General features: G+C 44.5%; 1 protein-coding gene across 3 annotated transcripts in view; it reads left to right on the top strand.

Annotated features, from left to right (window-relative positions):
* The window catches only part of TTC28 (tetratricopeptide repeat domain 28), a 1,396,661-nt gene that overhangs the window by 64,224 nt on the left and 1,305,356 nt on the right, over positions 1 to 27,081 (top strand). The window contains exon 1 of one of the 3 annotated variants that reach the window (XM_069619363.1): positions 3,691 to 3,813. The exons of the other annotated variants lie outside the window; for them this stretch is intronic. The gene's annotated coding sequence lies outside the window, so the exon portion shown is untranslated. Of the gene's footprint in view, positions 1 to 3,690; positions 3,814 to 27,081 lie in introns of those variants that run through there. 3 annotated transcript variants of the gene reach the window in all.

The raw sequence follows: 27,081 nt of genomic DNA on the forward strand, positions 1-27,081 counted from the left end.
TAATAGAACAAATATTCTGTGTTACAATATCACTATGAAGTGTATACGTTTTGCTTGGTCAGCCTTGTGGAATGTTATTCCCATGAAATCTTCATGAATATATTTGGGATATTCGTTTGATCCTCCAGATCAATTGCGTTTGGTGAAAAATAGGCTAGAAATTAAGGTGGAAGCCTACATTAGCCAGATGAGGGTTCTGCAGCGGAAATTGTGTTTTCAGTCACTAGTACCGCTGATTCTGTTTTTTTAAAGCAAAGGTGACCCCTTTATTCATCTACGGGTGTGAATTGCTTTCAGCTTCGATCAAAGGGTGCGTTGATGTAAAGGAGGGGGACATTTGGCAAAGGGCTTTGAACGTGCGCCGCATTTTCCGATTGGAGCCATTAGATTAGAACTTGGTCTCTGTTCCTGGTGGTTTTACTATAAATGGTTTGAATTGGGTCTTCTTTATAAATGGCAGGATACGATTTATGTGAATGCTCTCACCAAAGTAAAGGAGGCCATTACGGTTACACCAAACTTGGCAGTTACTTCTTTTGTCCCCGGCTGTGAACAATACCTAAGGGAGATTGGGGGGACAAGGGAAATGAACCCCACTGCACTGAAACACAGGCTGTGTGCTTTAGACAGAAATTATGCTTTAATGCACCTCAAATAACTTTTACTGTTTAAAGATTTTGGGCTCGATTCATGGAATATTTGCCTGGTTCAAAGTGACTGTGCACTGCTGAAAAGTGACTTTGCACTGTTGACACGAACCCTGATTCATGGAACTGTGCAAAGTTGATTTCTGCAGTGCAAAGTCCTTTTACCAGTACAAAATGACTTTACACTGGAAACATACCCTTTGCACAGTTCCATGAATCAGGGTGTGTGTCGGTAGTGCAAAGTCACTTTTCAGCAGCGCAAACATTCCATGAATCGGGCCCTTTGTGTTTAATATGGAAATAAACAAAGTTTTAGGTTCTCCCAAACAGTATTTATTGAAATCACCTCCACTGTCCTTTAGGGATCAAATGTTAAGGTTCAGAATGAACTGGTATCCAACCTTGGAAGTAATTGGTTCTCGTAGTGCTTTGGTGGCCTATTCAAGTCGACTATGTACAAATAAAATGTGAGGTGAAACTCTGCCATTTTGCGTTCAAATGTGAGGGTTTATTGCCCAGGAGATTGTTTCACTTCAACACGTGTAGGTTCTGCCTCATCTGTATTTGTTGAAGATGTATGGCCGTCCCTGATGAGTACTGTGTTCATGTCCCATTCGCTTGTAGCCTTTTTTAGCAGAAATGTCCCTCTTTTTAGGGTTTAGTTGAAGATTGACGAAAACGGTGAAAATGTTCTTATTCTTTTATCTATTCGATATTTATGCTTGGAATACGGTTTGTCTGATCTATATGAAATCAATTTGAGAATGTATACGTTTTTAGTAGCTTCTGTTATGCTATTATTTTAATGTGTTAAACAATTCTTGTTGTATGTTGTGTAAGGTTTCTGTAATGTAACCAGAACACAATAAATGCATTTTTTTTAAAGTGTTGCTGATGTGAAAAGGGAGACCTTGGTAGTCACTGACCTGCACAGTGAATTGGGGGTTCAGTGGGAATCATGAGCACTGTTAGCTGAGAAGTGAGCATCACCTGGAAGCTTGCACATTACGCCTAGGCCCGCCTGGGTGGACATGTGCATGGGAGAAGCCATGACAGCCCAGCCAGCCTATCCTGCATTGGCTTCTGCAGTGGTCCAAACCTGCGAAAAGAAGTAGGGGAACTGTGTTCCCCACTGGCCTGACCCCGCCCCCCCCCACACCCGATACATACCCCCAAGGGAACTTGCAAGCTTCAACTTCTTCCTACACTTTTATTTTAAAACGAAGCCATTCCCGAACGGTTTCATATCGGAACAGTAAAACTTAATTTTTAAAAGTAGAGGAGCACCGCTCACAACCGGCCACACCCACTTCAACCACTGGTCTTCTGTGTCTTCAAGGCAGAAGGGGCAATGCGGCCCCATGGCATCATCACTTCATCAGATGCTTCAGATCTGTACGGAATGCCCAGCTCGATGCCATATGACGCGGGCTCCGCCGCGTGCCAATGTGACTTGGGCTCCGGCTGCCTGCCATCGGGGCATAGGCCCAGGCATGCACAAGTGATGTGACGTGGCCTATGCATGCAAGTCAGCTTGGTGCTGTGCCGTTAAGATATATTCCATGTTAATGAGTGTATTTTATTTTGATTTATGTTTTTTGTATAGTGCTTAATAGCACTAACTGGACGCTTCAAAGCACTATGAGTAAAGGAAGGTAAGGAGATGTGAATTAAGATCCAAATGCAGTACGGAACGTGTGTGTTCAGTGCATGTCTCAACTTTACACCAGCTTGCATCACGGGTGCTTTCAAAATGGAAGTGCCTTGATGTTGCAAGGATGTACCCCCATAACAGATGTAGTGTGGGTGGCACAGAGCCAACAGATCGCGGGTAGCCAACCTTAGGCATTTAATCGCTTGGTAGGGAGTTACAACTTTGGGTAAGAATTAGGGTGTTTGTGTCTATAAATGGCATTGTGATATGATATTGTATTTATAACGCGCCTATACACAAGTGTTTCAAGGCGCGATGAGGCAGGGTAGGGGGTCAAGGAGGATCAAGACAACAATCTTACTAGACCCAGTGACAGTGAGAGATTGTGCAAGTGCAGGGGGGGGGAGAAGTGCCAGGGGAAGGGGAGGAGGAGCAAGTGCAAGACATAGGATAAAACATGGAAAACAGCAAGTGCGGCCAGCAGGTGGCAGTGTAGGGTTAAGTGCAGAAAAACAAGTAATAGCTAAGTGCAAGTGGGGGGGTGTAGGGTTGCAGATACAGCCCCAAGTGCAGGGTTGCCAGGAGGCCGTGCAGGTGAGCGACTGGGAGGACAGGGACCTGGGCCCGTGATTCAGAGGGTAGCCAGGTAACCAGTGCAGTGTGGGCCAATCACAGGCTTTCGAAGCTCATGCACTGCTTGATTGGTGACCCAGGGTACACATTCCAACGGCTCAGGGTTGAGGTCACCGCTTTTTCATCCAAAGACGAATTTGAGCGGTAATATTTTGGAAATTGTGCAAGAGTTATAAATCCGTTGGGCCATAACCTCTGCATTAATCGACTCTCCAGAGCTGATGCGTGCACCTGTAAAACGCGGTGATTTGGAGTACCAGATGCCTTGCCGCGGTGCGAAAGTTAAGTGTTTTTTTCTTGGTTCTGATGTCTGCCTCCTTGATGGCTTTATCAACATAATGTGAGCATAATTGGGCTGTGGGATTGCAGATGCGGCCTAACTAATAAACTGCGGAGCAGGTGTATGACTTCTTCCGCATTTGACACATCATAGCGATTTCTTTTCAATCATGTCCACTGCCTTTACCACTCCTTTGCCGGCGCGTCGCTCGGGTTGCCGTGGAAACCATTCTCGCATGCCTTTCCCGGACTCTTTGTGACTGACGGACATGATGTGCAAATGCTAATCCAGCCAGGCAGTGGGTTCCCCAGGAAGAGCTAATGGCGGCCTCCAGGGGTGTGTGGGAGGCGAGCCCGGCACAGCCGCATTTGGCTCTAATTGATTGTATTGATGAGCGAGGAGGACCGATAGGAGGGGGGGGGGGGGGCGCTGGCTCGTGTGCTCTAATGCTGCAGAGGAGAGCGCCAAGCCGTGCTGATCCTATTCGCTGCAGTGGGAATGAACCTACAATGACGCCCAGGTTACAGACCATAAAAGCAAGATCATGACATGCAAGCAGTGATGCTGAGGGAGTGAGCTGTCTAGGTAGCAAGACTCAGGTCAGTACCATCCATGTTCACAGGGCCGGCCTTAGCAGCGCGCCGCGCAGCGAAACGAAAATATGGTGCCCCCGGCACGCCCCGGTCATGTGGTGGGGCACCACATTTTTCAATAGGTGCCGATGGGAAAGCATCAGCGCCCTATTGTTATCAAATGCGCCCCACCCCCGAGAGCGGGGTGCATTTAATTTTTTAACAGGGCGTCTGCCATGTCTTCTCCCACCACGCCAGTTCGGGGGAGACCTTGAAAGACTCCTCAGAGCCGGCGTGGTCGGGGGTGGAGGGCTAATGGCGCCCCCAGCGATCGCCCAGGCGGCTCTGCCCTAAAGCCGGCCATGCATGTTCACCATTGGGATGCAGACTGGCCTATAAAGAAATGAAGTGATTTTATAACAGGCCGGTGCGCCTGAGAGCCCTGTATGCCTTTGGTCCAGTGACTGATATCAAGCTAATAAAGCCAAGCTTTAGATTTGATTGGCTCTGCAACAGCCTGTCATGGCAGGCCAGTAGCCTGTGGCGTGGTTTACTAGCCTGCATCTCTTGCGGGACAGTAGCCTGTGGGGAAATGTCATCAAGTTCTCTGGCACAGGTTAAGAAATGCCACATTTTGGACAATAGAAACATGCTGTTAATAGGGACCAGTGTGGGTTTTAAACGAATAGGTTCACATTACAGAATCAGGTCTTTACTTGCACCCTTGCTGGTTGGGTCAGGTGGCCTTGTTGTCTGCTTGTCATTTCAGGCAAACCCTGCGTGTTGAAACTCTTTACGTGGCCAGTGGCTGTATTATAGAGACTTTTCACCAGCACAAGTGCCATTTTTCACAGTATTAGCACTACTGCAAAAATTGCTCTAGTGCAAAGAAGTATTCTTTCTAAGCTTGCTGCCAACATGTCTTGGCCCTCTGCCAAGAACAGTGTCTGTTGTCAAGGTGACTCTGTCTCCTTCCTGCCATTAGACCATACTATAGAGGTCTGTATCTTGGTGTAGTCTTCGAGAGCTTAGATATTTATGAATTCAGTATCAATGCCAGGATGAACTCTGGCCCTCTCCCCCCTCAGGCCTAATAAGGAATTAAATCAGCATTCCTGCTCAGCCCTATGTCTGCCAGGCTATTTCATTGACCTCTCTTTATTGTTGTGACTTTTCTTAGTCTAAAAAGGTGGAAAGGATCTTGCTTCCAAAGCAAGAATCTCAGCTTGCAACTTATTTTAGAAAAAATATACAACCCTTTCCTGGCCTCTGTATTTAACCAGAGCCACAATCTTTGTCTAATGCCCATGCCGTGCCCAGACCTACTCTATGCCAATGCAGTGTCCAGACCTACTCTATGTCCATGCCATGCCCAGACCTACTCTATGCGCATGCTGTGTCCAGACCTGCTCTATGCCCATGGTGTGTCCAGACCTCCTCTATGCCCATGCCGTGCCCAGACCTGCTCTATGCCCATGCCTTGTCCAGACCTACTCTATGCCCAGCATGCCATGCCCAGACCTACTCTATGCCCATGGCATGTCCAGGCCTACTCTATGCTCATGCCTTGTCCAGGCCTACTCTATGCCCATGCCGTTCCCAGACCTACTCTATGCCCATGCCGTGTTCAGACCTACTCTATGCCCATGCTGTGGCCAGACCTACTCTATGTCCATGCCGTGTCCAGACCTCGTGTCCAGGCCTACTCTATGCCCATGCCGTGTCCAGACCTACTCTATGCCCATGCCGTGGCCAGACCTATTCTATGCCCATGCCGTGTCCAGATCTCGTGTTCAGGCCTACTCTATGCCCATGCCGTGGCTAGACCTATTCTATGCCCATGCCGTGTCCAGACCTCGTGTTCAGGCCTACTGTATGCCCATGCCGTTCCCAGATCTACTCTATACGCATGCTGTGTCCAGACCTACTCTATGCCCATGCGGTGCCCAGACCTACTATATGCCCATGCCGTGTCCAGGCCTACTCTATGCCCATGCCGTGCCCAGACCTGCTCTGTGCCCATGCCGTGTCCAGACCTACTCTATGCCCAACATGCCATGCCCAGACCTACTCTATGCCCATGCCGTGTCCAAGCCTGCCTGCTCTATGCCCATGCCGTGGCAAGACCTACTCTATGCCCATGCCGTGTCCAAGCCTGCTCTATGCCCATGCCGTGTCCAGGTCTACTCTATGCCCATGCCGTGCCCAGACCTACTCTATGCCCATGCAGTGTCCAGACCTCGTGTCCAGGCCTACTCTATACCAATGCCGTGTCCAGACCTGCTCTATGCCCATTCCGTGTCCAGACCTACTCTATGCTCATACTGTGTCTAGGCCTACTCTATGCCCATGCCGTGGCCAGACCTACTCTATGCCCATGCCGTGGCCAGACCTACTCTATGCCCATGCCGTGCCCAGACCTACTCTATGCTGCTTTTAAGAAGCCACTGTTGCACCCAGCTCTATTCCTGTTTCCTCACATGTAATGGCAATAGGCTGCAGCTGCGGTTATAAACACTTGTGTATAGGTGCGTTATAAATGCCATATCACATCATATTATATCATTGCCTGTGCAATTAGAAACATATTTGGGAAAAATGCATATGCGGCTGAAAGACGCACCCATTCTGTATGGTGCAAATTGTGCCTGATTCACCAAACTGAAGAGAGCATTTGCGTCCACACTCAATTACATAACAAGGCTACCTGTGACCGTTAAATGTTCGGGCAAGGGGGCATACTTTCTGGCACATTCACTTTGCATATGCAAAATGGGCATGTCTGGGAGGAAGGACAATGGCTGGGCAATCCAAATGAGGGTTGAAAAATAGTGAGACCGGATTCACAAAGCAAACGCAGAAACTTGGCAATCAAGGAAAGTGAACCAAAAGAATCTGGTCGGACCATTGCATATAGTTTTCAAAGGATCTACGTGATTACTGTGCAGCGCGAAAATACTGACTCCAAAAATGTCGAATTCGAAAATCAGGCTGCACAGTGATCACATAGACCACTTTCTCCTGCATCCCGTGTCCCCCGACCCCTTCCCCCGACTAACCTTTTTTGCCGGCACACTTCTGTGTGTACCGCCGACTCCACTCTATCCCTGCGGCGTCAGTTCCATCCCAGTAACGTGGGTCGGAGCTGTTGCTGCAGGGTCCTTTTTTCTTTTTCATTTTTTTTAAATTTGTTTAACTTTATTGTCCGTCGCTTTCTAATTATGGAAGAGGGGACATCCCTCCAACCCCCGAAGCCCATAATACCGAACAAGGGGAGTGGGGGATACACCCCGCAACCCCCTCTCCCCTTCTTCGACATTATGAGCTTTGTTTTTTCCCATGCCGAATGCTCAGTAAATGCACATTCAGCATTTTGTATTCGTTTGCAAACATGTGTTTTTTAAACTAGAGACCGGATTCCACCCTTAATCTGTTACATTTACACGATTTCAACATGCTTTTAAAATGTTGTGGGCAGTAGGGGGCTGGGGTGGGCGGTCTCGTTTCTTGTGTTACATCATAAAAGATGAAGAGATTGAGCACGTGGCAGCAGTGGACATTGGGCTCTGTTTATTATGTGCGTGTGTTGGAAAACACAACCCAAAAACAGAGCAGGAGTTGCTACTTTTTGCTGAGTTCAGGGCTTATGTTTTCTTGCTTGACAAAGAAAAACAAGTAAAAGCGCAGATTCCAATCATAGAATAGAAGATCCCAGAAATGTGTAGATTCCAAAAACGGGGAGGCTGGGTAATCACTCGTCTCCATTTTAGGCTTGACGGGAGACTTCAATCCTGGCCTTGAAACTCAATCTATTATTTTTTTTTTCATTTTCTCTATTACCTGTGGGGTCATTATGGAGTTATTTGTTTTAAAAAAGATAATTTTTTTCAGTTGAAATGTGGCTGCAATGATTACAAAGTTCAAAACAAAGCCAAAGTTCAGGAGGTGCATCCTTTTTTAAAAAATATATCTTGATTGAATTGGCAGCTCTTCTCTCCATCACTATGAAAATGGATTGGGTTTTGCACTAAAAAAACACTACTTCCAAAGTCAGGAGTAGAGGCCTCAGCTATTGGTTGCTCAAACAGCAGTGAAAAGTGCAAAGACAGTCTTTTCTTCCAATATGATGATGCTCTAATAGCAGCTCGGAGACTGCATCTACCACCACCACTCAGTCCAAATGCCTGACGGAATGGCTACTGCTCTGCAGGAGTAGAGGGATGAGTAGTGGTTTCTAAACTCCTACTCCAGACCCATGCTACTAGTAAACCTGCAGTGGTCTCAGTCATAAAGGTGAAACAGGCACACATTGAATGGCACTCCTCCTTCACCTATGTACCTGTGAATGGGCCATGGGCAGGCTGTACTCATCAAGAGGGGTGTGAGGCAGCAAGGAAGCATCCAACACAACGATCATACTCTACTACTAAAATAAAAGAAATGCCTAAACAAGGTTCTACACAAACACAAGACTGCAATCAAACTAAAAGGGCAGCTAACCCAATAAAACACTAACTTCCCACCAATGTAATGAAATGCATAGATTATGTAGACTTTTGGTTATGAAGTCAGGCAATTGTCTTTGCAGCACTGTTCAATATATATATATATATATATATATATATATATATATATATATATATATATATATATATATATATATATATATATATTTTAAAGTTAATGTGTGGGATCATAATTATTCCCAGGGCTTAAAGAAAATGGCCGGATGGACAGACCCTCCTGGGGCTGGAAAGCATCAAACCGGACTTCTGGGTACTTTTCACTACATAGAATCTAGCATCGGGGGTGTTGAGCTGGTGCTATGGGATTCACTCAAAGCAGTGCTATTTAACAAGCAGCAATGGCACTTGTCTAGAAAAACCTTAGGACAGTCAGGTTATGTAAAGTTGGCTCAGCTTACAAGGGCTACTAGAAGTGGTTCCAAACTGCAGAGAGAGATGATACATGTTTATTGTAGGATCCTGGGGTGAGGTGAGATGCTGTCCAGGGTCTATTAGGGAAGGCAACTGCTTTGTATGTTCTTTCCAGCCAGAAAGGTTGTCAAAGACACTTGTAGGTTTGCTACTTCAGTAGACAGAGGTCTGGGTACCAGTGTCCAAGCAGAGAAAGGCCTTTTCCAACAACAGGCCACTTCTCATGTTTCATGAAAGTGGGTAGCGGGAGGGCCCTTCTCCCTCCTTAGAAATCTATTTCTTCACCCCAATGGATGGGGACATTGAACAAACTTTATCCCCACAAACGTCCAGTAAAATCCTCTTCAAGTTGGTTTAAGGTGAGTCTTCAAGATTTAGCTAAAGCACCCTTTAAATAGGCATTTTGTTGCATTTGTTTTTTATCTTAACATGCTTTGGCTAATTACAACCTTATACACAAACATGAATATACAATCAAATAGAAGTGTATACATCAAAGTACAATAAGATAATAATGATAATAAAAATATAATTCATTCATAGCATAGTAACAATTCATAATCATACAATTACATTGCAGTATTTCATATCAACTATTATACAATTACGTCACTTAAACACTAATTTCTATATAAAATATGCAACCCCAGTAACTACCAATGAATCAACAGCATCTGTAGCAGCAAGAAACTGTTCAGATGCAATCATGCTTAGATTATGAGCCAACTCCTAATCACCCCTACAGTAGACATTCATCAGGCTTGGGCATGTAGTAAGTGTCTCGCTGTTTCTCTTTGTCACTGTAGAGTGGCACATTTGGAGCCTGTCCTTGCCAGCTGATGACGGCTCCCAGATTACTTTGTCTGCAGGAAGTTGGAAGGGGACACAGGAAGTGTGTGTGTGTCCTAGGTATTTCCAAGATGATGGAACCCTTTTCTGGCTATACCTCCTCTCCTGAGATGCAATAAACTCCCCCCTCTGTGTGTCTGCCTTGCATCGAAATACTCCAGTCATGATGTCACTGGTGGGATTTCTCCATTGAGCTGGCACAGCTTCCTTTGAAGCCTTGGCTCTCACCCAGTCCCTGGGGAAGATGTGAAGCCTTCCCAGAAAAGAACAAAGGAAGCTCCTAGGGCTGGACCCAGCATCCTGTTGCTGGGGAACACCAGCCCTGGACAGTGATACACAAAGCTACGACAGTTGCAGAGGTCATTGGAAAACAAGTTGACTCGAAGACATGAAATGGGTGTTGATAATGTATAGCTGAATTTCCTCGTAGGCAGCTAAATCAGATCTAGCTTTATTAATATATTTAACCAAACTTCCACTGGGCCTCGATGATGTAATACTAAGACCTGTTTGTTTACCTGTAAAGGAATGCCTGATTTTATTCAGAAAAAGGCCAATGCAAAATTTGGAATAACTTTGGGACTAGGCAGGTCAGCAAGGAATCATTTGGAGGGCACCTTTCTTATATGGCCAGGAATGCTCCCGCCAATTCGTAGTTGTTTTGCCAACCAATAATCTGCCACCAGACATCAGAAGATTATTACAGTCTGCAGGTTGACTAGTAGACATGGGATACTGTAGTAACATGTTGCTACATATATTAAGTAAGGAGCACTGACTGTGATAATATGTCACTAGATGTACGTTGGTATACACTTTCTTGCCTCTGACACTGTCTGTAGGTTGACTGTAATGCACAAGGCTGTTGGCCCCTACTGTCCCCGCTGCTATTGTTGTCATTACACTTCTGTGGCCCCTCTTATCCCCAGTGAACCCCAGATCATAGAGGTTGCACACACTGCGCATATCTCTGAGCTGTACTCCTGCTCAAGGCACTAGGTTTGTAATCACCATCCAGAGTTTGACTTCAACTTTGCATAGTGTACCCTAAATGTTATACTGTGCTTGATAATTGTTTTAAAACATATTGAGGTAAACAAGAAATATAACACAACATGTCAAGTGATTGACATGTTGTGTTGTGAAAAAATAAGTAACAGATACACCAATGTCTGGAGATTCAAGTAACAGTGAAGCTTTTGCAAGTAATGCCATTTAAACATAAGTAGCTGAAGTGCAGAGGATCATACGAATCTCATTCAGGTCTCCTGGTCTGACATGACAGTTCATGAGTTAAATATTAGACCCATCGCCTGACAACCCTCAGGAGATGTAGAAGGAGAGGCACGCGGAAATTCACAGCTTTATTCTCCAGAGTGGAATGTGGGGATTCTGTAATGGTTCATTCCAAACAGGACACAGAATGGGAATGCACCCACCAGATGAATGAACCATGAGACCACATTGCCTCCCATTGAAGAGTGGAATGTGTAGATTCTTCCAGGGTTCACTCTTCAGTATACAAGTAGGGCATGGAATGGGAATACACCTACTGGGTGACTTAACCATGAGACCACATTGCCTTGCACTGTCCAGGAGAACTGGGAGTAAGAGCAAGTAGAGCACTGCTACTCTATTTACTAGAGAGGAAGAATGGAATGTGGGGATTCTGTAACGGTTAATTCTTCCTCATCCAAGCAGGACACAGAATGGGAATGCACCCACCAGATGCTTTAACCATGAGACTGCTACTCTATTTACTACTGAGAAAGAGTGGAATGTGGGGATTCTGCCCTGGTACATTCTTCAGTATCCAAGTGGAGCATGGAATGCAATCACACCTACTAGAGTTAACCATGAGACCACATTACCTCCCATTGTCCAGGAGAACTGGAAGTAAGAGCGAGTAGAGCAAAGCTACTCTATTTACTAGACAGAAAGAGTGGAATGTGGGGATTCTGCCATGGTTCACTCTTCGGTATGCAAGTGGAGCATGGAATGGGAATACACCCACTGGGTGACTTAACCATGAGACCACATTGCCTTGCACTGTCCAGGAGAACTGGGAGTAAGAGCAAGGAGAGCACTGCTACTCTATTTACTAGAGATGAAGAATGGAATGTGGGGATTCTGTAACGGTTAATTCTTCCTCATCCAAGCAGGACAGAATGGGAATGCACCCACCAGATGCTTTAACCATGAGACTGCTACTCTATTTACTACTGAGAACGAGTGGAATGTGGGGATTCTGCCATGGTTCACTCTTTGGTATGCAAGTGGAGCATGGAATGGGAATGCACCCACTGGATGACCTAACCATGAGACCACATTGTCTTCCAATGTCCAGGAGAACTGGAAGTAAGAGTAAGTAGAACACTGCAACTCTATTTACTAGAGAGAGTGGAATGTGGGGATTCTGCCCTGGTTCACTCTTCGGCATCCAAGTGGAGCATGGAATGGAATCACACCTACTAGACTTAACATTAGACCACCTTGCCTCCAATTGTCTAGGAGAACTGGAAGTAGGAGCAAGCAGAGCACTGCTACTCCATTTACTAGATAAAAAGAGTGGAAAGTAGGGATTCTGCCATGGTTCACTCTTTGGTATCCAAGCAGAGCATGAAATGGGAATGCACCTTCTAGATGAGTTAACCATTAGACCACATCACCTCCCATAGTCGAGGAGAACTGGAAGTAGAAGCGAGTAGAGCACTGCCACTCTATTTACTGGAGAGGAAGAGTGGAATGTGAGGTTTCTGCCAGGGTTCACTCTTCGGTATCCAAGCACAGCATGCAATGGGAGCACATCTACTAGATGACTTAACCATTAGACCACATCACCTCTCATAGTCAAGGAGAATTGGAAGTAGAAGCGAGTAGAGCACTGCCACTCTATTTACTGGAGAGGAAGAGTGGAATATGAGGTTTCTGCCAGGGTTCACAGCATGCCATAGGAGCTCATCTACTAGATGACCTAACCACCAGGCCAGAGAACTGGAAGTCAGAACAAACAGAACACTGATACTCTGTTCTCTGTAGTAGATAAGTGAAATTTGGTGGCATCCTGCCATGGTTCATTGTTTCGCCTCCATGCAAAATTCAGATTGATAGCACGCCAGCTGGATGATTTACTCAGTATACCACATCTGCTCCCAACACCCAGGACCATTTAAAAGAGGAGCAAGTGGAAGGCGGCAACTCCTTTCTCCGGAATGGATGAGTGGAAGGTGGGGGGCATTCTGCGACAGGTCATATTTCTTCATCCAAGTTCTTGGGGGAACACAGGATGGAAATGCCCCAAACAGACACTGGACCTAGTGTCCCAAACTCGTATTGAATATTTTTTGCATTTTAATAGATTGACTGGCATGTCCCATGTCGGCAGTAGATGCCAATGTGGTGAAAACGCCCCCAAAGGTTCATGGTATACTACAATACAGCAGAACACTGTGCATTCAACACAGGAGTGGATGGAGTCCCAACATGGTTTCTGCTGCTTGCACAGACAGGCGGAACATTTAAAATTCGCTTAATTTGCGGTTAGTGACTGCATGCATTTATGCATCAATTTCACGCTTGTACATCAGCAGTGCTTAGAAACCATCAGAAGAAATGACTTACATTCACTCATGTATTGGTTTCATTAATTCAGTAAACAAACAGTGAGGCGGTCATGGAGAACAACTAGTTAAAAAATAAGAACGGTTATGATACATATGCTTGTACATGTAATTGGTTATTTATAACGCGCTTAATACCAAGAGGTTTCTAAGCACGAACCCCTTGCTTCCAAGATGAGCGCGTTACCCCTGAGCTATCCTCCCGAGACTACCTAGATGTAGTGTACCTATGACACAGAAGCCTAAAATTTGATGAAGGCGAATTTGCTGAAAAGCTCTCACTTGTCTGTAGGATGGCCACAGTTGGTTGGGATTAATGCAGCTAAGTGTAACATCAACACCCAGCACCACTCTAAATGTGAGCGTTCTGGGGGCATTGGCAATTAAAGGGTATTTTAGGGGCCCCCTAGTCGTGCAGTGGGTATCACATAAGATACCAACACTAACACTTAAGGGATTAAATATCCACAATCCTACATTTTCCTTTTTTTGCTCAGCCCATTGGACAGGGAATGCATTTACCACCTCTCAGTCTGTAAAGCAGGGGGTGTTTAGTCTGAGGGGACAGTATATTTTTTTATGGCCTCCCCACTTGGGCGCCACACTGTACATTATCTTATAGGGTTCGTTATTCTTTTTTTGTTTTACTTTGGATTGTTTACAACTGGAAAGCCTGGGCGTCATTAGGTTGGGTTTCGATCGCTCATTGAGTAAAGGAATAGCCCCCCCCCCCCCAAACATTTGTCTGTTAACATGTTTCCGAAAGCAGCAACTGGAAGAAAGATCAGATTGACTTGGAAAGGCTAACAAATGGAAGTGTTGCTTTATTAACCATCAAAACGGCCATCTTGGAGAATCGCCGACCATTTTAAGATCAATCAGGCTGGCCTTACTAGAAAAGCAAGCAAAAGATTGCCTGTGAATTTGAGGGAAATGACAAATATATTGATGCAAATGGAAAATACCAAAACATATTATGTAAATTCATATAGCGCAAGTAATCAATTGTAGCTTTATTTAGGAAATTGACAAATCTTTAGGCCGAGATAGATCAGTGCAAAATGCAGGGTAGTATTTTTACCCGGCTTTATAGGTGATGAATTATTGTCCAGCGTGCACACTGGAGCTGCTTTAGGCCTTTGAGGGTGTGCAGCTGAGAAGAAAGTATAATACATGAGATTACAGTGGAATTCATCACTTTTAGTACTCGTTTGTTTTTTCCTCTGTTGAAAAGCTCATATTATCCAGGTGAGTAGCTAGGGGCTGACAAACCCACAGGGGTCACTCACTTTCCCAAAGTCAGCACCCAGAAAACGCCTATTAAGTGACAGGCACGCTCAACTCCCCTCATAAAAAGGGCCAAGAAAATGAAATGCTGTGGCTAGTAATTGCCAAGACAACGGGCTGAAGAGTCTTCTTCAACAAAGGCACTTGTCCCCCCGAATGCTGGGAAACTCTAAGAGAGTATTTGTGCGATTGATTTGCATTTTATAACATCTGAATAAACAAAAGTGCGGTTTGACCAAGCCCACATTAAAAAATGCATTTGTATGCATCCAACCTTTCAAGTATGCATGTCATAATTTTGTAAGCAGTAGATGTAAATATCATCTATGCCTCAACTGTTTTGGGGCACTTATTTTCTCATCATGTGCTCTGTTTGTCGGCTCCACATGCACGTTTCGGCATTACAAGGATTTTCTCTTGTACAACACCTTCATCAGGGCATTTGGCAGAACTAGCGTGTGCCTGATCTTTCCTCAGTAGAAAATGTTGACAGCAAGACTTTAGTGTCACTTGTGTTAGAGGCATCATGGACGGGCCTTTCACAACATTTTGGCCATTGCCCAAGTGAGTGATTAGATTGTAATACATGCTTTGGAAGACAATTAGCAAAGGCTAATAGCAGCATTGATGCCTAGTTTTTGGATCATAGTGGTATACCATTGTTTGACCACTTGCATCTCCTTGTTTCCTAGGTGTAAGTTTGGAACATAAGTAAGTCTGAGTCTTGTGGTTTCGTATTGTGGGAACAAAGAACACATCACCTACTCCAGAACAACTGGAACCTTACATTCATTAGTCCTACTTGTATGTTCACTGTGAGAGTTTCTATGGCCGGGTCCAGTTTCCCTTCCCAGTTGATATTTCCTTTGGGAAGGATGCAGTTCGTTTGTCTATACGGCATTTGAGACGTACAAGAGCAATGGGGGGGTGGTCGTTTTAAGTGCAAGCTGCTAAGATCCGGAATGCTCTGCCTCTTGATCTCTGATGTCTAAATGACCTTTTGACCTTCAGGAAAAAAAACGACAACCTTTTTGTTCATGTAACTGCCCTCCTTCTATTATGACTTGCTTAGACCGGTTCATTGCTTGAATGCCACTGCTCTAGGCACTATACAAATATGCAGAGCAATAGCGTAGCAATAGCGTAGCAATGCATTCCCCTTGCCTTCCCAGGATAGGTCAGATTTGTGCATCATTGTTTAAAATTACTAGGGCATTTCTTCTTCTTCTTCTTCTTCTTCTTCTTCTTCTTCTTCTTCTTCTTCTTCTTCTTCTTCTTCTTCTTCTTCTTCTTCTTCTTCTTCTTCTTCTTCTTCTTCTTCTATTTATTGAGCACAGCTCTAGCTTCTCGAACCCCCCTTGTTATAGCTAGCTTCTCGAAGCAACAGAGCGCTTTGCAGAGATATACAACAATACAGATACATAACAGAGCGCTTTGCAGAGGTATACAACAGTACAGATGCCTAACGGAGCGCTTTGCAGAGATATACAACAATACAGATATATAACGGAGCACTTTGCAGAGATATACAACAATACAGATATATAACGGAGCGCTTTGCAGAGATATACAACAATACAGATACATAACAGAGCGCTTTGCAGAGGTATACAACAGTACAGATGCCTAACGGAGCGCTTTGCAGAGATACACAACAATACAGATACATAACGGAGCACTTTGCAGAGGTATACAACAATACAGATACATAACGGAGCGCTTTGCAGAGGTATACAACAGTACAGATGCCTAACGGAGCGCTTTGCAGAGATACACAACAATACAGATACATAACGGAGCACTTTTCAGAGCTATACAACAATACAGATACATAACGGAGCGCTTTGCAGAGGTATACAACAGTACAGATGCCTAACGGAGCGCTTTGCAGAGATATACAACAGTACAGATATATAACGGAGCACTTTTCAGAGTTATGCAACAATACAGATACATAACAGAGCGCTTTGCAGAGGTATACAACAGTGCAGATGCCTAACGGAGCGCTTTGCAGAGATATACCACAATACAGATATATAACGGAGCACTTTGCAGAGATATACAACAATACAGATATATAACGGAGCGCTTTGCAGAGATATACAACAATACAGATACATAACAGAGCGCTTTGCAGAGGTATACAACAGTACAGATGCCTAACGGAGCGCTTTGCAGAGATACACAACAATACAGATACATAACGGAGCACTTTGCAGAGGTATACAACAATACAGATACATAACGGAGCGCTTTGCAGAGGTATACAACAGTACAGATGCCTAACGGAGCGCTTTGCAGAGATACACAACAATACAGATACATAACGGAGCACTTTGCAGAGGTATACAACAATACAGATACATAACGGAGCGCTTTGCAGAGGTATACAACAGTACAGATGCCTAACGGAGCGCTTTGCAGAGATATACAACAATACAGATATATAACGGAGCACTTTGCAGAGTTATGCAACAATACAGATACATAACAGAGCACTTTGCAGAGGTATACAACAGTGCAGATGCCTAACGGAGCGCTTTGCAGAGATACACAACAATACAGGTACATAACGGAGCGCTTTGCAGAGGTATACAACAATACAGATACATAACGGAGCGCTTTGCAGAGGTATACAACAGTACAGATGCCTAACGGAGCGCTTTGCAGAGATATACAACAATACAGATATATAACGGAGCACTTTTCAGAGAAATACAACAATTCAGATATATAACGGAGTGCTTTGCAGAGGTATACAACAATACAGATACATAACAGAGCGCTTTGCAGAGGTATACAACAGTACAGATGCCAAACAGAGCCCTTTACAGAGGTAACAACAGAACAGATATACAGAGGAGCACAGAGCAGGGGAGTATATCTACCCCTTTGAGTAGCCCCGCCCTCTGGTGGAAGGCAGACGGTGCCAGGGGGGAAAATAACTTTAACCTGAGCATCTCTTGGGCTTGAGGCTACAGGATTTACTGTACCCCCGGCCGAAGTAAGACATATGAGGAGAGATATATTTGTTCTAATGGCCTTAAAAGGGTCGATACACTACACTGTACACTTCTTGTGCACAAAATAAATCTAGGGTCCCCAGACTTCATATTATTCACCAACCAAACACTTGGATGAGCTATGACTCTGGCTCCAGCCTCATCATGGAAACCCTTTGCGGCAGGGTCTCGTCTCAGTATAAACGTGTCGGAATTTGCAATAAGAAAAAAAGAGATAATGTGCAGGTCTGTTGACATCATCTAGACGCATGAGGGGAATGGGCCGAGGCCCTGCATCTCCCGGGCATGCCTTTTCATCATTTGCTGGATGCATCTGTAGCCGGGCCGTCATCTTTTGGCCGCAGCACTGTACCGTAGTACAGAAGCAATAGCGGTTTCAAGGCGTATCATTAGTGACCGCCAGCACAGGCCATCTTGGATCTCCTCCTATTCGTGCCGTTCTTCATTTGCCGCTGTCCGACGTGAACATCTCTATAGCGCTCATTTGTCCTCAATGCGATGCCAAAATGATTGTGTTTACCTCCGGGAACTCCCCTGATCAGCCTAAATTAATTGAAAATGGAAGCATATATTGGCGGTAGCGGTGCAAATGGAAGCTTGTTTGTACTAGCATCCACTTTCAAAGGGAAAGAAGTAACAAGCATTAAATTGTCCCTGGGACTGGTTGCTGCAGGCATTGATGAATTGTAGTGCTGGGGTGAATGAAACGTAATGGTCTAGCTATGCCTAACCAACCATTCATCTCGAGGCGGGCGAGTAAATGTCAGCTGCTTTCCATACCTTGCAACAGCGAGTTTCCTAATGGCCCTTTGATGAGAGTCTCCTATGGCTAGAGCGTGTTGTCTCGCCTCCCATTGGTACTGGCGGTGTTTCCGCGTACAGCTTAGCAGCTTGCACTGTAAACACGGAAATGACATCAGTCCTGGGCTTCTCTGTCAAAGATGGCGTCCGTTGGTTAAGGTTTCTGCCCTGGACAGGCATCCATAGACCCAGAGAGGATCTTTCAATCTCCACGGGCTCCAATTGGCTTAATCGTTGCAGGCTTTAACATTCTACTAAGAGTATATTTGAAGCAACATTTGTTTGAATATTTGAATTTTTTGTTGACAACCGTATGAACTGGCTGACCAATTGCTCTTATCTTTCTGCTAATGAACAAGAACTCTTTCTGGGACTCAAAAAATGACTCTGCAATCTAAAAATGTGTTATTGTGATCGAAACTTGACATCCGTGTTCTTCAAATAAATAGAAGTACAAATCTAATACATGTATAATATTTCACATGTCTACTGTATGATATCTTCTCATTTAACGCAATGGCACAAAAATGCCTCTGCACACTGGACTCAAAATTATTTATCTTTTTTTCCAGAGAGACAAGGTAGAGGACTCTGGGCATGCGAGAGTAGAGCACACACATGCTCTGCGGTGTGCGCGCTGGAGGGATCCGTATATAGTAGCTGGGAGCACCATGACCTACCACATGTATATTGTAAAATATTAACCCCCAGTCCATCAAGGCAAGCAGAGACCCTGTTTCTGTACCTTTGCCTGTTGCTGATTTGACTTCACAATAGTATTCCTAAAGAATTTGCAATCAGAGCAGTGCAACAATAAAAAGGAGACAGACAGGTGGGAGAGTTGCACTGTGCCTCACCTCTTCCACCAACACGTTGGTATTTCCATATTCCTGTAGTTTTAGACCGCAAGTCGAGGACTCAGATTACTTGCCTTCTGAGGATCTCAGGAGCAGACTAATTACACTGCTCTCCGCCGCAGCCTCCAATATGTTGATATTCCAATATCTCTGACTCCCAGCCTCTAGGTTTAGACAACAGCACCCTGTCTGCCGAGAACTCTGTCTGCTCCTAGTACGCTCAGAAGGCAAACAACCAGTGCTTCATTTGTGGGGGTGTTTGCACGGCTCAGCCCAACACTTATTTATGAGCCCCACAGTTATTTATCAGCCCACTTTGTTAAGTTGTGGTATTTTTACAACTTTATTATTTTAAATGTCAGTTAGTCGGAGTAAAACAACAGGAAACAACAGTGAGGCCTAGGTTGGCAGGTCATGGCTAATTATCAATTTTCATGAATAACAATGAGTTGGAAGGAGACAATGCTGGTCACTCATGCTAGCCACACCTTCGCACTGCTCCACTCAGCCTGCATGCCTTTGGTGAACATTCTCTACCTTAATACACAGCAGGGTGGGCTGGCAACGACAGGACAGTCACCAGCGAACACCCCCAACACAGGGACAAGGTCGAAGAGGAGTGTCTGTCACGAGTGGCAACCTATACAAGAACACCTTACTGCAGTGTGTGACAGGACATTTCATTAGTTAAATAATGATTTTGCCCATCGGTTCCCCATATGAGGAAAGCATGTTTGTTCTTTTGTCTGCGGTTAGATGGTCAATATGTTCCACTTGCCACTGACAGAATTAGAGCAAACTGTTAACGATGATGTGTTTTAAAGAAACACTCAAACATTGCTGTTATTTCGATCCACAACCAATATGCCATGTCAACACTGCCAGAGTCATATCCTTCATCAACTTCAATGCACCAGTGGGAGTTGCAGCTTTAACACAAAATATGTTGACTCTGTATGTAGTAGGCATGGGTGGTGTCCACCCCGGCGTATCACAGGCGTGCTAGAACATTTCTGGATCCTAGCACTTATTTTCTTACAAATTAAGCACTGCAAACCACCTAAACAGGACATTGCATGTTCTGCTGCAGTTTCTCTCTCCGGTGTCCTCTATTAATTTACAGTCTAATTTGTGGGAGAAGTAGTGAAGAATGTCCTCTTAGTTCATCTACAGGACAAGAAATCTAGCATAGAGTGTGTGACGAAATTACCTCCGCTCTGCAGGAGTACAGGGATGATTAGAAGCTCAACCTCCGACTCAGCCTCACACTACTACTAAACCAGCAGTGATCCAATCATAAAGGTAAAACAGGGCTGGTTGAATGGTTACACCTTTCTCCTCTTTTGGTAGCGCAGGCCGAGGGCAGGCTATATCTTCAGGAGGGGGGGTGAGATGATAACAGCAGCGAGTCAAACAGCTTTAGTTCTAATCGTTCCAAAACAAAAAGAATGTCCAATCAAACTTCTATAACAATAACAAAGTACGCTGTTGTTGTTGGTGGAGGGATAGCCATCTAATTTACAGACTCTATCCAGTTAAGAGAAATTAATGCTGCAAAAACAGAAATGAATGGTATAATTAAGGCTAAGTTAGTAATATAGGCAGTTGGATTCATTCGGATGTATGCATGGTTAGAAGTATGTGAACTGGTAGGGAGACAAATATGAATTTAGTGGTGGCGTATTGTCTATTTATGTTGTGTGTGTATTGTCTAGTTTGTTATTGTTCTTTATGTATGCATAGTAATTATGTTATGGGTTAATTTTAAATTAATGATTTTGTAACATACCTCCATGATATTTTTAAATTGTGTTTATAGCATTGTTGAATAGGAAGTGTAGCTGATTGATCTAAGTTTAACCATATCTGTTGCTTCATAACTAAACTAAGTTTGTAATTTTGAAATGACAAAGAGTAAAAAAAAAATTCTATAACAATATAGGAGCTATGCAACAAACTAAGTGAAACGGTACAAACCCACCTTTGTAAAAGAAAGCCAGAGGATGCAGAACTTGCAATCATCCAGTTCAATGTTTTGGTTGTCCACGCGGAATACATGTTGGCATAATGTGTGTATCGTCAGCTTGTTTCCACACTGGATTTGACTATTTGGCAGCTCAATGCTCCTGCTGCTACTCCTAATGCATAAGCTGTGAGGCAGCTGCCACTTTCTTCTTCAACATTTTCTCCTTGGGAACTCAAGCGCCCTTTGGTCGTGCTGATAACTATACTCACTATTATATCATGTTATGTTAATTGGCTTTTATACTGTGCGTATCACCACCTTATTGGTCTAGTGGTCATAAAGCTCAGAGACCCTACCTGAATGGGTGAGCTGCAACCCCACCCAGGGTATAATCCAGACCGTGCTCTGCAAGGTAAAAAGGAAATGAGGAAAAGGTAAGAGGGAAATGGCAAAGAAGGAGAAAGTTGAAGAACAAGACCGACAGACATAAGACACAATAAAAAGGGAAAGATAACACAAGGTTGAGTGATAGTGATTGCCGGGATGCCTGTAGAGTAGTATTGGTTAAGACTGAAAAAGGATTCAAGAACTGTAAAATATTGGACAATATGATTATCTTCTCAGTTAGCAGAGCAATGTGCTGTTGGCATTATTTAAAATCGAGTTATGGATGTGGGATGGCCTTGAGATATGCTCAAGAGTCCCTGGGAGTTGTGGGTGGTTAAAAACAAGGCATTCATAATGAGCTCCCTTATGAGGAGCGCACATGAAACCTAGTACTCGTGATCCAAGACTTGTCTGCATGCTGAATGAAGGTTAGCCGAAACAAAAGGACAATATGCCAACGATTCATGTAGCTGCATACAATTGTGAAATACGGGTTTGCCTACATTAAATTGTATGAACTGTTTCTAGGAGCTAATTTTTGTTAGGGGATGTGTCTTAGAAAAATGCCACCAGTTTAAGGATTTACTGACCTTGATCGCTGGCTTTGTGACTCCAAAAACCTGGTCTCCATTGTGTTGATTAAAGCTACACCATCAGACATTTCTTTTTCTACATTATTGGGATCATACAAACCCTAATCTCTCTCTATCAACAAAAATGGTTGGTTGGCTGGCACTATCTGATAATGTAATAGACTTGTGACTAAATCTATGTACAACCGTACACAATGTTTGAAGGCGTGCATGATGTCCAAATATAAAGACATAGGGCCTCATTGTGAGTTTGGCGGTCCGGATACAAGTTTGCGGACTGACACACTCTGTGTCTGCCTGCCGGAGCCGCTGCACCCAACAGGTCTGACCCTGCTGGGTGCACCGGCCACAGTAGGCAGAGCCGTCACGGAAGAACCAGCACTGTTTGCAACGGTGCCGGTGCTTCCGTGAACCCGTTCGCATGGAGTCCTGTAGGACTCCATGGAATGGGGACTAACATTTACTGGCACCTACCTTCCTGGTCCGCCAGGACTTGTAATATCCCAGTGGCACCGGGAAGCTAGCTGCTGGTAAAATGTTATGAGTCCGACGGCAACCCGCCAGTAGCACCGGCAGGGTTACAGCCGGACTCGTAATGAGGCCTATAGATAACCCATGGTATGGGATGGGGATCATGTCACTTGATGCAGAGAAGGGCATAAAAGTGAATCTAGTTTCAGTAAAAATGGACTACTGTTATTTCTACATTTGCTGCTTTTTCAAACCCTACCCCATCTCTGTTGGGGCACATTTGGCAGGCAGGATATTCAGTCACTACTATATTTTTTTAGAGAACCACCAGGAGACGAGCAACTTCACTAACAATCTGGGCTGCACTGGCTTCCAGCTAAGGAGAGCTGCCAGTACAAGGTGATATCAACTGACCACAAGAACCATTTAAAAGGTCTCCCCTCCCCTCAATATCTGCCAGAGAATAAGCTGACACGGTTTTGTTTAGAACGCACCAAAGCCCGTACACATCATGGCACACATAAACACATAAGAAATAACACCAAAGACTAGGCAACTGAAAAATATTAATCATTCAACGAATAGGTATTTAAATAAGCTGGGGTATTACATATCAAAATCAATTAAGCAAGGCCCAATACTAATCTCAAGTTTGTAGGTCGGGATACAGGATTATCCTGTAACAATAATATAAGATTATTCCAAAGAATATTGGAGATTTCTGCTTTTATGCAGCCTCTCCCTTCTTGAGGACACCATTGCTTCATATGGATCCTACAAAGAACCTTCAGGTCTGAAGATCTAACCATACCAGGCCCCATCCTTTAGTGCAGACAAAGAATGACCTTGTTCTTAGGAGCATCCCTGGGTTCATTCCCGATGGACCACTCAACATTAGTAATGATAAGTTCCATTTATCAGAAATGAAACCTTCGCTGTTCTTGTCTGTAGCCACCAGCATATGGATCTTGTCAATGGGGAATTCTCCAGCGCAACAAGAACTGTTGGAGTTAGGTCAACTATTAAGAACAGGTTGCACAGGTTTCACAGGAAGGTCCACCACGCTAACGGCAGATAAAGACTGAACTCAAGGGGGAAGGTTCACCTCCGAAGTGATGGCAGATTTAATAAGTGGCACAGGGTTTGACAGCCACTCCACCCTCAGTTGTTGTTTGGCAAACCCTATCGATTTTTATTCGAAGGGCACTATTCTCACTTCCTTCCACCAATGGAAACCAACATAATAACTCTTCCAGGGAGTTGGACTGCATCAAGTTAGTCATAACACTGCCTTTCAAAGCCTGCCAGTCACTTAACTTCTTCGTCTCACTTATAAAGAAGGCTTGGGAAGATGGTTGAGATGGACAGTTTCCAACAATCCCAGGAACACTTGGTACAGTTATACGTGACGAAATGACAGACGTTCCCAGGGTGGAGACTTCCACAGACTGACATGGTGCCTCCCTGGTAGCAAGTTTACTGCCCAATTGCGTTGGCAATTTCATAGGGTCTCGAACAGCCAAAGCTGAAGGGACAGAAGATAGATCTAAAAGATTACTGTCCCCAGACTTTACTCAGGCTTCCCTACTAATGGCGGGCTTACTCATGCAATCCTCCTGAGTAGTTCCGTCACCATCAAAATTTGGTTTCAAAAGGCACGACTTGGGTCTTGCTCTCAACAAAAGCACCTCAGAAAGTTGATTCCTTTTAATAGAGGAGGCAGACAGAGGAGTACTGGGGAGAGCTGAAAAAGACTCCTGGGAGTTAAACGCATCTTCTGGGGATCCTATGGTGGATGAACTCAAATAGGTGCAGGAGATGACCGGTGCATCATCCCATGACTTTTCAGTACAAGCTGAGGGGGATTTAGACACATGGGTTTTGCACAAGGCATTGCTAAACAACAAAGAAAAATAAATAACTCAGACCTACTCAAGGAACCATAGTTTACAAAGGTTCAACACGAAAATAAGGAGTAGGCAGTTTAACCTCACTCTCATAATGAACAATCCTTAAAGTTGCCGCAGACACTTCTAAATTCTGGAAAAATGCAACAGATTCAAACATGCCACCTGACTGAACTAGCACAGGCTGATATAGGCTAGCCGTCTGATAGCACAGAATAAATGCAGCGTGCGGGCTGCCTCCTGCCTGATCCTCTAGTGGCCTCCATATACCTTTGCAGAGCTCTGTTTATCAAGACTCGGTAGTTCTGCGTCGTCGTGCCCCAGCCAGTAATGGGCCAAGACGCCGCAGGGCACAGCAACCCCACAGGCAAGACCCAGGAAAAGGCACCCAGGAGGACACGGAACCGAGCGAGCAGGAACCTCACCCACCACTGTCTAGGAAGAAAGTGTTGGCCACCTTATGTGCAGCCACTGGAGATGGTGTATTTTCAGTGCATTCGGATAACAGGGAAGCCCTTTGTGGTAAGGTCCTCGATACTTTGGAAATTATGTCTCCTATTTTGTTGAGCTCGAGAAACCTATTTATTATGTCTGTAGATTACGCATCCATTTATCTTTCCTGCCTTGTCAGCACATGCTTTCTAGGGACATGTTTAGGACCATGGGTACTTTCCTACCAGATAAATAGCAAATCAAGTTACAAAAATGTCTCCCTCTTGTAAAAATACAGATTAAAATTATATCTAAATATCAGATTATTTTCATAACCTGTGCAGCGCTAATAGTTGGCCATCTGTGAGGGTGTAGAAACCTTAGCTTTTTGATTTTTGTTCATATAAAATGATGCAAGTCATTTTGTGTCTGTAAGGGAGGCCTGCTAATCAGACCCACCTTAAAATAAAACAAATGCCCCAATACCGAAAATGATAGTACCTTTGGCTGAGGCAGCCTACAAGCACCCTCAGCGCCAGAAGTGCAGTGGCACTGGGCAAGTTTAAAGATCCAGTGTGCACTTGAGGACTAGATTGCTTTTTTCAGGGTATTCTAGCATATTATCTAATTCTTTCATTGTTTCGTAACATGCCAAAGTGTAATCTTCTAACCAATTTGCAGTGCTTCACATTTGGGGAACTTGGGTATCCTCGGGCTGAGGGATGGAGACAGTGCGGGACATCACCTCAGTGGTCTGCCATGCTCAATCTTAGCCAACGTGGGTGTAGTGGGCTCGTGTGCAGGCTTGATCTATCTGAAATTCTTATATAATCGCCAATTTGAAGTCTTTTGATCACAGTGGTGAGGTGTGGCTGCATCTACGAGAGGAAATATCCCCCAAAATGTGGTTTCATAGAAGATGGGATGAAAACACTGGCAGACTGCAAGTCGGCTCTGCTTGGAGTCATTCTGTCTTAACAGTTCAATTGAACAATAAATCAAGGCCATGACATTTGAAATGTTATAATATTATACTGAAACAGAACAATCTGTATTTTCTCACTACGCTTTATTACAAGTTGTAAAAAACATCTGAAAATGCTCCATTTTCACCTCTGGCGAATCGGGGGCAGAACCACAGAATGTTCGGCTCCGCGTCCTGGATCCGTGCTGTTACGGCGAGCAGAGCGGCGTCCAGCATGTGCACTTTCCATTAGCCAATACCTCAAGTTTATTATGTTTCCATTGAGACTATAAGCCAGAAATGAGGTCCAAGAATCCCAACCAAAGCAAATAAAATGCAAAACTGAAAATGAAATGTATCCCCGCGATATTTCTGATGTTTTGTTATTTCTGTAGCTGTGGAATGCGCCGCTTTGACTTGTTCTCCGAGATTTTGAAAACTCGCCCACAGTCGGTACCTGTCACAACAGCCGGCATGGGGTAGGTATCAATTATTACATGGGGTGATTAAATAAGGCCTTGGGCATGGATTTGCAGGGCCTCGGCTACAATGAATAACAGCTCTCGACACTACCTGGTAATAGTCCATAATTCTTGTCAATCTCCCGCGCATTGGGGCGGCTGCGCCTTTGTGGGCTTCAACACTAGGTAATTACCCTGACCTAAGAAATCCTTGGCGCTGGGAGTAGCGGAGGCAGTGGAGTGGGGAGGCAGGTGGGGGGCAGAGGTGGGGTCTTGTTTTGCAGGAGATGGTTAAAGGGGACACAATCTACTTTAACCTCTGCCTAAAGGGTTATGATTTAAAACATCCACCGAGCCCCCCAATGTGTCTTTCTCTATGCCCCGCCCCGCCCCTTCCTCCCCATAACCATATATTTAACCCCTTATTCGGAGCCCTCCCACCCCCCCACACACCAAATACTGAATCTTGATCTTGTTTGGAAGCTTTCAAGTGTACAGAGCTAAATTATGAAAAGGTTCAGAGAGACCTGTTTGCATTTTGCAACTGATATCACAATATGTGTTATGTATTATGTCTTGAAGGTCTGTAGTAAGAACATAGTTGCCAGCACGTAGATTTAAATGATTTCAGCTGGGATCCGACTGCGATCTAGAGATCACAAGCTCAGCATTTCATCCTTTTGAAGATGAGAAAGTGAATACCATCACATTCCAGCATGTAGCCCGGCCGGCCTTCATTC

Source organism: Ambystoma mexicanum, chromosome 10 (genome assembly GCF_040938575.1).
Source record: "Ambystoma mexicanum isolate Mex_15411 chromosome 10, UKY_AmexF1_1, whole genome shotgun sequence".
NCBI classification, from domain to species: Eukaryota; Metazoa; Chordata; class Amphibia; order Caudata; family Ambystomatidae; genus Ambystoma; species Ambystoma mexicanum.